Source organism: Mastigoproctus giganteus, chromosome 7 (genome assembly GCF_048544385.1).
Source record: "Mastigoproctus giganteus isolate SK-2022 chromosome 7, ASM4854438v1, whole genome shotgun sequence".
Classification (NCBI taxonomy): Eukaryota; Metazoa; Arthropoda; class Arachnida; order Uropygi; family Thelyphonidae; genus Mastigoproctus; species Mastigoproctus giganteus.
The window spans coordinates 148,424,359-148,438,401 of NC_143581.1; the positions used below are offsets into that span (position 1 = coordinate 148,424,359).

The 14,043-nt window shown below is 38.5% G+C and overlaps 1 protein-coding gene across 1 annotated transcript in view; it reads right to left on the minus strand.

Annotated features, from left to right (window-relative positions):
• Nucleotides 1-14,043, minus strand: part of LOC150083256 (lachesin-like) — a 467,532-nt gene that overhangs the window by 27,265 nt on the left and 426,224 nt on the right. The window lies entirely within an intron of this gene.

The window sequence follows — 14,043 nt, forward strand, 5'->3', positions numbered from 1 at the left end:
AAGAATTTCTGTACAAAAATTCAATTCACATAAATGGAATACTTGCAAGTGAAAAATTTAGTGCGAAGAACTTAATGTTAACTCTCAGTGCTGTTAACTTGCGAGGTCTAAATAGCTATCGGGATCGTATTAATCAAAAGTATAATTATTCAAAAGTATTTCCAGTTATTGAAAAGTATAATTGAAACACTTAAAACATTTTCATTATAAGTTGCTTCTAAGATATCATTAAAAACGTTTCAAATGTCGATATGTTCAGAAAGATATTATGTTAACTTACTGAGAGGGTAATTGTTGGTATTCTGCAATTTTTTTGGTCATATTTATACTCATCTCCATATGAAAAATTGCTATTTAAACCTAAAATAGGTGAAGTTAGGCAATTTGGTAATACTCAGTCCAAATTTGCTATTGATTTTTCTTTATCACGTTATGCTTTTGAATAAAACCTACAATAAAGAAAATAATCATCAGAAAAGTAGAGTACTTCAAAAGGCACCGATTTTTAGAGTAATAAATAGATGCAAGGATGGACAGTGCACTTTGGGCATTATTTAGTGGTAAGACATATCTAGCAGAAAAGTCCGTCCTTAAACAATGACACTAGTCAGCGATCAGGTTGGCTGAAGGCAAAGTTCAGCACATTTACTGTCCAACCATCCTTCCTCTATTTGAATTTATGCACCTCATGTGCGTAGTATGAGCAAAAGGAAGGATTCCATTGGCATTGAGTTTACTCAATGAATTTCGGAGCCTTAAATACCTTCATCGGATCTCTTCGCAGGCGCCTAGTCTCCGGACGGTGCAGTCTGTAGAACTGAAGTCTTTCCTGGTAAGAACACCCTTTTCCTCTCTGTGCCAGACTCCTTGCTCTTCTCTACAACCATTCCAACAGATGATCATTCCTTCTAAAATGAGGCTTCCAGACCTGTATGCAATATTCAAGAGGTGGCCTAAACATTGCCTTATTCAATGGGATAATCACCTCCTTATTCCTACTGGTAAAATTTCTGTATATCATTGACAAAACCCCATGAGCTGCCATGGCAGATTATCTACACTGCTCAGAGAAATTCATATCTGACTGCGCAATTATTTCCAGGTCTTTTTCGTTCTCCACCACCCAAGTGTAGCACCATACAGTTGGTACGTTAATCTGAGATTATGGCTATCATAAGAATAACTTTGCATTTGTCAGTATTAAATTTCAATTGTAATTTCTCAGCACATATGCCTAGGTTTTCTAGATCATTTTGCAATACTGCGATTACTGTGTACTTTTATTACTGTGATTAACTGCCCTTCCAACCTTTGTATCATCTGCAAACTTAGACAATAAGCCTGATTTTCCTTCATCAATATCATTAAAAAAAATTGAAAAAAAAAAAAAAAAAAACAGTGGGCCCAGCATTGAACCCCACTAATAATTAGTCCAAGAAAAGCAGTGCCCATTGATAACCACTCCTTATCTTCTCTTATTAAACCATTCCTTCATCCATGCATAGCAATAAGTTGCCTCTAATATTACACTGTTCTAATTTATACAGTAGTCATTTATGTGGAACATTGTCAAAATATTTCTTGAAATCTAAGTATACGATGTCGAAATTATTTTTTAAACCATTTACTTTGTTATTGTGTCATTGTATCCAATCATATTGATCAGAAATGATTATCCTTAAGACATTAACTCCGTGATTGCAGTGTAACTGCGTTCCTGTCTAGATAGTCTTGCATTATTTCTTTAACTAGTTAAATCGATTATTTTCCTTTGAACAGAAGTCAAGCTAAGAGGTTTGTATCTACTCATGTTCCCTTCTGATCACTTTTTGTGTATTGGGGATATATTTGCACATCTCCAGTTCAGAGGGATCTCCTCTGAATCCAAGGATGCTTTCATCCTTACGGATAAAGGTTTGTTGACCTCTTGTGCTGCCTCCCTTAATACAGTTGAATAGTCCCATCCATCCCAGACTCTTTTTTTTACGTTAAGATTCGACAATGTTTTTCCACTTTCTTCTCGGTTATCACAAAACCATTCGATTCCTGTTAAATTTTGATACACTTCCGACATCCCTGTACCTAAAAAAATCTTCAAGAACCAAATGTTGATTTGTTATCCTTTTTAGGAACTGGCTGGATATGAGAAAATTTTCAAGCAGAAGGGAAAGCACTTTTGGGATCAGAATTGAAAAAAGGCGACACAGAACAGGACTAAGTTAAGGAGCAGAGGTTTTGAGATCAAGTGGAGAAATACCATCAGGACCTGGAGCTTTCTTAGCATCAAGAGTGTTCAAAATCCTTCTGATATCCTTTTGACTGAAGACCACAGGAGACATTGAATGGAGTATACTGGGAATGGTAAGAGTTGGTGTACCTTGATTACGAATACACCAGTTGGTAGAAAATTAGGATGCCAGCAGGTCAATTTTACCTTGGGCTGAAGTAGCAGTAGTACTATCTGGTTTTTACATTTTAGACCTTGTTCCGCAAATTTAGTTAATATTAGACACACGATTCTCTATTTATAAGCGAATGCACGCAGACACATACATCCACATGCTGCCTTAATATTATAATTGTAAATACAGTGGTACAATGTGGGCAAAATCTTCCAAAATTTCAATCGTAGTTCCTTCTCTGCAAGGGAATTGTTTCACCTGAAGTGTTATTTTCGTAAAGTCAGCAATGACACGCGACTATCATATAGAAAGGCAGAAAAATAAGAGCAGAATCTCGTCGTTGGAACATTTCTAAGGTTTTTCATCCAATGATGAGTTCGCCGATCACTCTTAGGGTTTTACACTCAAGGAAAACTTTTAAGTAAATAATTATAAATACATATTTCATGAGAAGGTTATCCGAGGGCACAAACTCATCCACCCACGTGTGCATTATGTCCATATATTGCATGTATTCGTCGGTTTGCTTTTTTTTTCTGGGGAAAAACCTTCCAGGATTTCGGGAGAAAAAGCCTATCTATCTTTGCCTGAAATTACGAACTCAGCCATGGTATGAAAAAGGCCCATCCTTACTTTATTGATAGGATTCGAACCCAAACATTTTCCACACGGTGTGGGTGGACAGTAACTATAACTACCACCGTACAACCCGCGAGGACACCTAAGGTAAACTTAGTTTTTGTACTCCGATTAAAATAAACAACAAAAAAACAAATCGACTTTTACAATAACAAGCGATTTTCGCTGACTCATCTGGTCTGAAAGATGCTTTTGCCATTGTTCACCAACGCCGCACAGTTGAACATATGCTTAATGCCCACTAATGAGCTTTCCTGTGGCCTTTCATTACTTTCTTTTATTGTATCGCTCACAGCTGCTGTTCCTTGTGAAAACTCACATGGAAATCTATGTGAATTATTAAAAAGGCCGGTTAATATTATCCTTCTAGGTATGAACTACAGAAAAGGCAGTGGTAACTGAATTGATTTTCTAGCGAGTAAAGAAAGGCGTTTCCAGCAGTCATAGAAGTTATACCAAAAGTCGTTGTAATTAATAAGCGTCAAGGAATGTGGGTTCTTTAAATGAACGTTCTCAAATTTGTAGAAATTTCATGGATTTTTAACAAGAAATCCTCTTTAAGAACGGTCTCTTGCAGGTCTGCATTTATTTCGCTGTCTTTAATTGTAGTGCAAACTGCTGTGGTTTGCTACTTAATCAAAAATAAGCTTTGGGAATTAGCAGTGGATAAATTTCAGCAAAAGTGTCGAGAAACCATGGTTTAATAATGAAAAGTAGAGAAATTTTCAGTATCTTTGTCATATTACTGATGTATTAAATAATAAATGCATTTTCAGTAAAGGGCCTTCTGAAGTATGAAGTATGATCTGTTTATATAAAAATAGTGTTATCGAAGCCAATTTTTAGCTGATTTTCCCCCCTTGGAAATACTGTAGTAGAATGTACAGAAGATACGAGTATATAGAGTATTCGCTTTTTCCAGTTTCCAATATAAAATTTCTAGTTCTTTATTTTCATGATTCGTATTGGGGGAAAACGGCCATACCGCAATTTTTTTAAAAAATTAAACTTGGAAAGTCCCCGCCATCTATGTAAAATATAGTACAGATAATTTATGTAATACATATAATGTAATACATTCAGAAACTGCTAATGGAAGGAAATATAAAGCAAAGGGGGAAGAGGACAATCCAGATAATCATGGATCTGGAACATAGAGGATTGGAATGGGCTAAAATGCAAAAAACTTGCAAGAGTGGCTGAGCAGAGGCAAGTGTGGAAATTCTTGGTAGCCAACCTCCTAGAAGGAAATAAAAAAAAAAAAAAACTAGCCTATTATATTAGCGTCTCCTGGAAAATTATTTTCAACTACCCATGTGAATTGATGTCATACAGTATCATGAGGAGCTTGACGATACCACTGTGCTACTCGTGCAGACTCCTGGAAGGAGATGGCGCATGATGGATGGAATACGTGTATTATAATACACTGCTCGATAAATTAACAGAACAAAATATTTCATTATGAACAGCGTCGCCGAATGCGAATATTTGATATAACAGGCATCCTGGCATGCAAATTCCGAATATTCAATAGAAATCGATCTACCACCTTACAGAGCAGCATTTATTATGCAAATTATTCATGCCTATAAATACACGGGTTGCGACCACATCACTTCCTTTCCATTTTTTTGTTTGCTCAGTGGAATAGTCACACCTCCGGTACTCATGATGGCAAGTCAACGTCGTTTAGATGATTCTTTGAGGTGGCGGCTGTTGGACGACTTGAAGTCGGGCAGTCGTAAGCGGAGGTGGCACGTTGGCATAATGTGTCATGCAGTGTCGTCTCGGCACTATGAAAGCAGTTTCAGGAGATATGAACCATTACAGGAACAGCTGGCCAAGGTCACCCGAGAGCTACGTCAATCAGAAAAGACTGCTATCTGTCTCTAACAGCAAGACTGAACCCTACGATGTCCTGTTATCAACTGTCTCTTGAGGTAGTTGTTGTCACCTGTGAAACATCTCCAACCGGACTGTGTTAAGAAGTCTCAAATCAAGTGGACTCTACGCAAAGAAGTCATTGGTTTGTATCTCATTAACCCCAAACCACCTCAGAGGCTCGTCGAAACTGGTGCCATGAACATGTCACTTGGAGCCCTGACAAATGGGCTACAGTGCTGTTCTCTGTGGAGTCCCGTTTTAGCCTAGAAACAGATTCTAGACGTTATTTCATCTGGAGACAACGAGGAATGCGGTACCATCCTGCCAACATCAGAGAAACGGTGGAGGTGGTGTTCCCTTTGGTGCGGAAAATTGATGAATGGCCTCACTCCTCTTCATGTTTTTGAGGTACCGAGAACAGATACTCGAACCCTATGTGCGAGTTTTGAAGTAAAACAAAACTCGCACATACAAGGAGCTCTGATTTTACTCCGATGGATTTTTCCTTTTTGGGACTAGGTCAAATAAAAAGTCTGCCAAGAACTATTGATGACTTGCAGGAAATCACCAGGGAAATATCTGGTTTTAGCGGACTTCATATTCAGTGGAAAATTTTAGCAACGTTTTTATTTAAGAGGAATAAAGCTGATTATCAAGAAACACCTAAGGAACAAAGCTGATTATCAAGAAACACCTAAGGAACAAAGCTGATTATCAAGAAACACCTAAGGAACAAAGCTGATTATCAAGAAACACCTAAGGAACAAAGCTGATTATCCATTAGTGATTTTCAAGAAACCTTCAACGATCACACCATTAGTTATCATCATGCGAACTTGTGCGCGCTCATCGAAGCTCCCACTTCACCAAAAGAAGATTCTAATGTGTGTGTTTGGTGGAATCTAGCTGGTGTCCATCCTTTAAGACTTTCTACCCTCTGGCCAAACGAGCTGAAGGGACATAAAGTGTTTTTGTTCATTGTTTTTAAAACCTGATAATACTAAATTTAACCATCGGATTGAGAATGATTGTTGATAGTGCTGATGCCTGCTGAGATTTAAATATGTTTAAAGTAAATGAAGTTATTTCTGGTTTTACAGCCAGCGCAACATGCAAATCTATTCTTGAACACATATTAGTACACATTTAAGTACACACAGAGTAACCTGGCCTCAAACGCTAATGCGCTGTATAAATAATAACAACAACAATTATACATCAAGAGAATATTAATATATAATAGACACTGCTGGGCATCCGAAAAAAAGAGCAAAATTTTAGTTTACGTATGCCTTTTGGAAGCAGGAGAAAAAAAGTTGCAGTTAGTCTTGAAGTTACTTTTTTTCATGTGTTGCAAAGTGAGCGAAATTTTTGTCATTGATGGATAGGTCAAAGGGGATGAGATATTTGCGTAATTTGTCAGGCAGTCATTTAGTGACAGCGGGAATAAAATTGTTTTCAGCTTGAGAGGATGATAAAGTTTAAAACTCTATGTCATCATCGCAGACAATAAAGTTGTGATCTCTTAAGGAAGGTTGGCAGGAATTCTTTTTCTGAGAAATGAAGGCAGAAATTGTGATTGAAGTATAAAACTAGAATCAAGGTTCTTTCAAACGGAGATGCTTTTGAAAATTGTAACGTGCGAAAAATGTTGTAACAAGGGACACACGTTGTGTTAAATTGTGAACATGTGCATAGGGGTGTTAAACAAAACCATGTACAGCCTCAAAAGTTTGTTATAAGGTCAAGTATTGTCAGCATTTACAAAGTAATGGTGATGGATAGGTCAAAGGGGAGATTATAGTTACGTGAATATCCTTGTGTTAAGCGCCAAGGCAACCAAGGTTGTGAGGCATAAGCAAACTGAGTGTATTCTGTGCTCGATTCTCTGCTTGCTTGATGCTTGCAAAATCATACAATTCTCACTTAAGATCTACTAACTCAGTCACGTTGTTGAAAAGCCCGTAAAATTCCTCTTTTCAGTGATGGGATTCAAACGTTGGAAAAGTGTTTCTGCTGCGTTGAATGCAGAGGGGCATTCTATGCATAAAATAGCTAAAATGATTCGCTGTAATCAGTCAACAGGGGCACGTTTATTACGAAAATTACCAGAAACTGTCAACTTAAACAGAAAGAAAGGAAGTGGATGTCCACGAATATCTTCTGCAACGCAAGACAAAATAGCATGGAAGGAGGATGTAGGAGTAAAGGCAGGTACTGCTACAGTAGGTAGACTTTTTTCCTCATCGGGATTGATAGCACATTGCCCAAGAAGAAAGCCACTTTGACGCAAAGTGAAAGTCCAGCGTCTAATGTGGGCTAAAGAGCCTGCTAGTTGGTCTGACGATCAGTGGAAATGCATTCTTTATTCTGACGAATCAAAATTCAACTTGCATGGTCCGTACCGCCAACAGACTATTAGACGAAGAAAAGGAGAAGAATTTCATCTTGACTGTATCATCACCTACAGTGAAATATTCTACATCTCAAATAATATGGGGATGCATTTGACATAGAGAAGTTGGTAGTCTTGAATTTGTGAAGGGTACAGTGAATATTAAGGTGTGCAAGGACATTCTTGAGACGAAATTACCCAGAGTGACTCTGCTCCATGTCATAGAGCCAAAACCATAAGTACTGCTTATAAAATTAGCAAAAGTTTTAAATTTATGAAACATCGCGATCTTGTTTAAATAAATGTAATTTATTTCGATGTCTTTACTGTCCACAGGTGCAAAAATTGGTGAAGGATAAATAAGTTCGCAACAAGGAGTGGAAAGAGTCCAGGCATAATTTCACCAATCCAGTTGAAAACGTTTGGAACAAAATGGGTGTTTCAGTAATACAAAAGAATCCAAAAACGATTAGGGAGCTGCAGGACACATTAATCGGTGTTTGGTACCACGAGATTTCCCAGGAATACATTCAGAAACTTATCCAGTCGATGCCACGATTACGTGCAACAGTCATCAAAGCAAGGGGTGGGCCAACGAAATATTAGTGTGCATTTTGTTGTGTTTTGTGGTTATAGAGCTGACTATCATCCTAGTAGGAGCAAAGCAATGAAAAAAATCATTGCTTTCATAGAATATTTCGTATTATATGAACCATAAATAACATGCTGCTATTTTGAAAATAAGTACTTATTTCATTGTATCCATAAAGCTTAAAAGTACATTTTTCTGCAATCAATAGTTTCATATGTGTATTTTATTACTTCTTTATATTCTTTTAGCTATTTCTAAAAGATTAGCTGTCAGTATAAGAACAATAAATATAAAAAAAAATGATATAAATTTTTTGAACACCACTGTATAGACATTAATTAAAGTCTTTCTAATCCTAAGTACATGCCTTTGAAATCAGTTCAGAAAAATGGAGACGAAGGTTAAGTCATCCTTGGCAGTATAGTTTGGGAAAGTCTGGGTTCGAATTCTATTGGCGCGCTAGAGAAATTCTTAAAAGCCTCTTCAACCGGGACTGTAGGTAGCTAATCTTAGGCGAAGGTAATAGCTTGTTCCCCCGCGAGTTTCAGTGTTCTCTGGCGTATAAATAGACTTCTAGTTTTGCCTTCAAAATTCACTCTTACTGATATATTTGCCGTATAAGTGGAAATCCCCCATCCCTTTTTAGAGTCATTTTACGCATCTTGCACAATAGTCTCTTGGAGTACAATCTAATTAAGAATCACTGTATAATTAGTTTTGCTTTTTTATAAGTTTACAATGTGATATTGTATTTCACTGAAGATTAAACTTTATGTTGTATATATACCCATGGGAAGATTATGTTCAATATCGAAGAAAGTTTGCTATAGGAAAGTGACAAGCTGTACAGTTTACTTTTCTAGAACTTGGAGAGCAAATCCGACAAATATATACAACATTTCGAGTATTTATGTGTGCAGAACCTGCAAATCGGCGAGTACATTCGCATGCATAGACATGATGCATTAGCAGAGCGTAGCCTAAGATGCTGCTGATGCACCGTTAAAACCAAAAACAACAACAAAGGTAAAATTATGAACAGGAGGAGTAATATCTGTGTCATTCCTAGCATTCCCTCAATGAAATGGTTGAGAAAATTCCTTTTCATGCTACCACTCGTGCTATAAACAAAGGGCTGAAAAAAAAAGCCAAACTTCAACTCGGGCAACTATTGTTCAGAACAATAGAGCGATGACACCGTGAGTTATGTCCAACTGTTCCAGAATTTAGAAATTTGCTGTAATATGGAAAAAGCAGAATATTTCGAAATCTTTCCGAGTTTTGAATATCGGATTATTGGCGCTTTACCTTACCTGTCTTATTTTACTTAAGAAAGCCACTTATAAAGGTATTCACCGAAGTGATAATGGATAAAAGGAAGGATGAAAAAATGGAATTTGTCATTTTTCAGGCATTCAGAGTCGTGGGTCTCGACTACTCAAGTTGTCTGACCAACTGGCATTCAGAGTCGATTACCCGCGGAAGAATATTTTGCTATTGCTTAGATTTTGACAAGACCAAATTGATGGGTAAAACAGAGTTCGGTCCTTGCTCTCTGTTTTATCCATTCAGAATTTCCTGGATAGAAAAGGCACTGACATTTGGGGGGATAAATCTTCTATTTAGAAGTGGCGTGTGATAATCGAATTAGTTTCGATTATCACACGAAAGAAATAAGATCTACAAAACATAAAGACAGAGCTCACTTTCCTCTTTCGGCATGGTGAATAATTGGGGCTATATAAAATTAAGATTGATGCAGTCTCCATTAAAGTAAACTTGACCGCTACAACTAATTACACTTCAGGAACAATGGCTGTAAACCCAATGAACTCCTCCTCGTCATGCCTTGCAACTATAATCACAGCTGATTATAATCATTGCTTCTCTGAACGATGATAGTGCGCAGTACCCAACCCGCGACGCCAACTGGAATTCACGCACACCCCGATCTAACTGTGACCCTTGTACTGGAATGAGATATCCCATGCAGGATGGACACCTGCATGGGATCTGCTGTAGTGAACTCTCTGGTCTCCAGGAATCCATTACTTCGGCATCTTTTGCTGATAGAGACTCATGTTTGATGTGGGATTCGGACGGCACACTCCACAACAGAAGAGCATGGTGACAGAGACTGTCCTGCCTTCAGATGTCGTTCCCTCTCGTTATATTTTGTTGACCGGTGTTGTCTGATGTAGTTTGAGATCATGCAGATGCAGCGTTCGTTTGATCCGGCTTAAAATTTAAAACCCTCCATCAAGGGGATGGGAACTCATGGTGGTCTGACTTTCTCAATGGAGAGATCTTACAACGAGTCTTCGATCTATTATTCTTCCTATTGCCCTCTATCTTTGCAGATCTCTGTTCTTAAGTGGTTGGATTTTTTTTAAACTATATTTTTGAGTTGTTCACGTTTCCGTACCTTGATTGGACTGGTGGCAGTTCAGCCAGAGTTTTCTAATAGTAGGTTACCTGCATATGGCTACAGACGGCAGTTACGAGGCCGCTTTCCCCGTATTCGAGCTGCTTCTTAGATATTCAGAAGCTAGTGGAACAACTAATGCAAGAAACCCAATGTACAACATAAAATTATGCTACAAAGAAAACACACACGACTAATTGGCAAATTTTCTATTTTAAAAGACGTGCATGTGTGTGTGTTAAGCGCCAAAGCATGGAGGACCAATATTTTGTCGGAAAATTGTGCGTATTCTGTGGTCGAGTTGTCTGTTTGATGGAAGAAAATCCGGAGCTTCCCTGAGATAAAGTCATGCAATCATCGCCTGAGACCGACTAATTCAGTCACGCTGTGAAAAAAAAAAAAAAAAAAACCCATAAAACTTCCTCGCCTCATTGACAAGATACGAACTCGGGTATTTTCAACCCGATATGGAGAGGGTGATGATTAGATCCACTATCTGGCCTAGAGGCCCTTCTTCAGTAAGATTCCTGGCGATAAAAAAGTGAGGTCTCAGGATCCCCATCCCCAAAGATACATTACACATATTCGTAGAGAGAGAGAAATTACAACCTAAGAAAAATATGTTACAGAGAACGTAATGTTGCAACCGACCCGTCACGGCACGCAAGCCAGGGATTAACAATACCGAGACATAATGCGAAGTAAACCTAAAAAATAAAAAAGCTCAGTCCAACTGATGTCATTGCATGGAAACCACCTTCTTTTCTATCTTTTATCACATGCGAATTTGTTAAGATCAGCATTAAGATTGTAGATCTGAGAGAGCATCTGAAAAGGGAGGAACTGACTTGTCAGGAAAAGTCTCAAATTCCGGGCGGCCAATCTAGGGGTTGTCCTCAAGGCATAGGTAGGAATTCTCTAGCAGCACGTATCCCATAAGGATGGCTCGGAGATAAATCCCGCAGCCCTTTTCACTGTGACGATCAAACTCCCCCATTGCATTTGCTAATGCTGTAGTTCTAGCTTGTGGTGCAGATTGGATTTCCAATTGGCCCATTTCAGTAACCAATATTCAGATGGATGAGGGCGTTTTAGTCGTTTCAGTGGCTGAGGCCCAGACGTGGGTAGATAATTGTTCTGATGTATTTCTTGATTATTTTGGGATCTTTAATGTGCAATAATTTTGTTTTGTTGTCCAACGGACACTCGAAGCCCGTGAGGCGAGTTTATTCAGCTGCGTATTAAAACGGAGTTTAGGGTCAAACATTACATCTAAGTCAGAATGTGAAGTAACAACAAGGATTTGGGTGTTGCTAAAAGTGAGAGCAATCACAGAAGGATTGGTCTTCAGAGAGTACATCATCATCTTGGTCTTCCCAGAATTGATCGTCAGGCCAACGTGCTGTAGAAAGAATGCGATTGTGATGAGGTTGGGACTGGGCTCGATTGGGGAAAGAATCTTATCTTAAGGTCATCTGCATAGGAGATGATTTTTTGGTTATTCCGCAACAGTGGAGCAATAATTGCTGTGAACAACAATCCAGAGTGGATACTTCCCCGTGGTACTCCAGCGATAGCAGTTCTCCAATAGCCTTTTCCTCCAGTGTCAAGTCGCAACAACCTCTTGCTAAGGAGAGCAGATAGAAAGCATAGCATGTCTCCCTAGATGTTATAGTATGATTGTGACGGACACAAAAGAGAAAGCGCATTCACAGCATCAAACGCAGCCTCAGTGTCTATGTAAGTTATGGCAAGTTTGTGATTAATCTCGAATGCTGTTAGTATGGCATTTGTGGTGGCGAGGAGGTTTGTAGTCGTCGATCGTTGTGAGAGAGAGGGGGCAGTGAATCTGGGGAGGCTTATTTGCGAGTATTTGTTTGGTGAAGGCTGGTAGTAGCATTTTTTCTAATAACTTCTGAAGTGTTGAAGCTTTAGAGATTGGGCGGTAATGTTTAATTAGCGATGGGTTACGGACCTTGGGTATAGGCCTGACAGTATAGCTGTTCCCCTCAACTGGGAAGTGGAGGGTCTTCATGATGTCATTGTAGATAGACAGTAGTAGTTGAATAATAAAAGGGCTGAGGAACTTCACGATGAATTAGAGAACATTATCAGCTCCTGCAACAGCCGTGGGGGCTAATGAATTGATGGCATTTATAAGTTGAGGTGAAGTGAAATTAGAGCTGTGAAGGATATCCAGATAAGACAATGTGATCTGGCATGTCAAGTTTTGGGGGCAGCACACTTGACGGTTGAAATCTCGTAATGTGGTCCATACATTGGCCAGGATCAACAAGGATTTGGTTTCTAAGGCACCAATGACGATAGGGGATTTTCCCCATATGAAGCTGAGCATTGGAGAAATTAGCAATCGCTGACTTCAATTAGCAAACTTCATGAGAACCAACCTTTTATTACTACCCAAAATTTTATATCTGCAAAACCCAGTTCGTGTTTCTCCTACCACCGAAAGCATATCGCCCTCGTTCACAATACTGATTTCCTCTAGGGAATATACCACTATCAGATTTCCCACTAAGATGTCTAGTTGTCAAACTTGTAGTGTGCACCCTAAACAGTCTTCTTATGAGCATCGATTACCACCCCTCATCAATCTCGGTGCCTTCTCTAAACCCTCTCCAGAAATTCCATGTCTTTCTTCGAGTGTGGCCTCCAGACGTGAACACAATATTCTCAATGCGGTCTCACCATAATCTTATATAAAGGCACACTGACATTCTATCTTGCATTTACAAAGGTCCTATGTATCATAGACTTGATGCCAATGTCTTCCTAGTTGTTTACACTGCATGGAAAATTTCATGTTTTACGGAATCGGAACTCCTGTTTTCTTTTTTCCCGCAACCTTATAAGTCCTCTTCCACGGTGGCTTATAAGTATCTTTGGATTTCTCTTTCTCAGATACAAAATGTTACATTTCGAAACATTAAACTTAAGTTATCATTTTTCACATCATTTGTGCAAACTGATCTAAATCACTGAAGAAAGATGAGAAGTTTCTAATCGGTAACTACTGTTCTTACCTTTAAATTATCAGTAAGCTTCGACAATTTCCCCTCTACCCACTCATCCATCAAATCTGCTTCTGCGCATTCGGTTATTTTGACTTGAAAGTGTAAGGTGTAAATGCTTTCTCCAAATCTGTGTAGTTGAAAAGGGGATAAAAACTTTAGGTGCTTTTTCCCACAAAGCAGAGAATATTCTTGTTTGAATCCCCACCAAATGGATTTTGAATTTTTGATTTTGATTTTGATTTGAATCCCCACTCATTACTGACTTAATATGAGATGAAAAAAGTTTTCACCCGTAATCAACCGAAATATGTATCAAATTTCCTTTTCAAATATTTTAATAAATTCGAAGGAAACAAAAATGATTTAAGCTATGAAACCATAACTTAAAAAAGACGCTGTTACCTTCAATATTTCGGTGGTCTGATCCTTTTACTAGAATCATAAATGGTGCCATTATCATAACTAGCGCGACTCTATTTATCACCTTTCCCTTCCCATGACAGAAATCATCTAGTCCATTGTGTGCGCCCGAGGTTCTTCCTAAAGACATGCTCCAGACCATTACGTTGCCTCGGTCGGCTTTTGCAATCCTCATAGTGCAACGGGGTTTGGGAATCTCATGTTGAGTAAACCACATGCGTACACAAGATGAACTTGGAAACGCGATT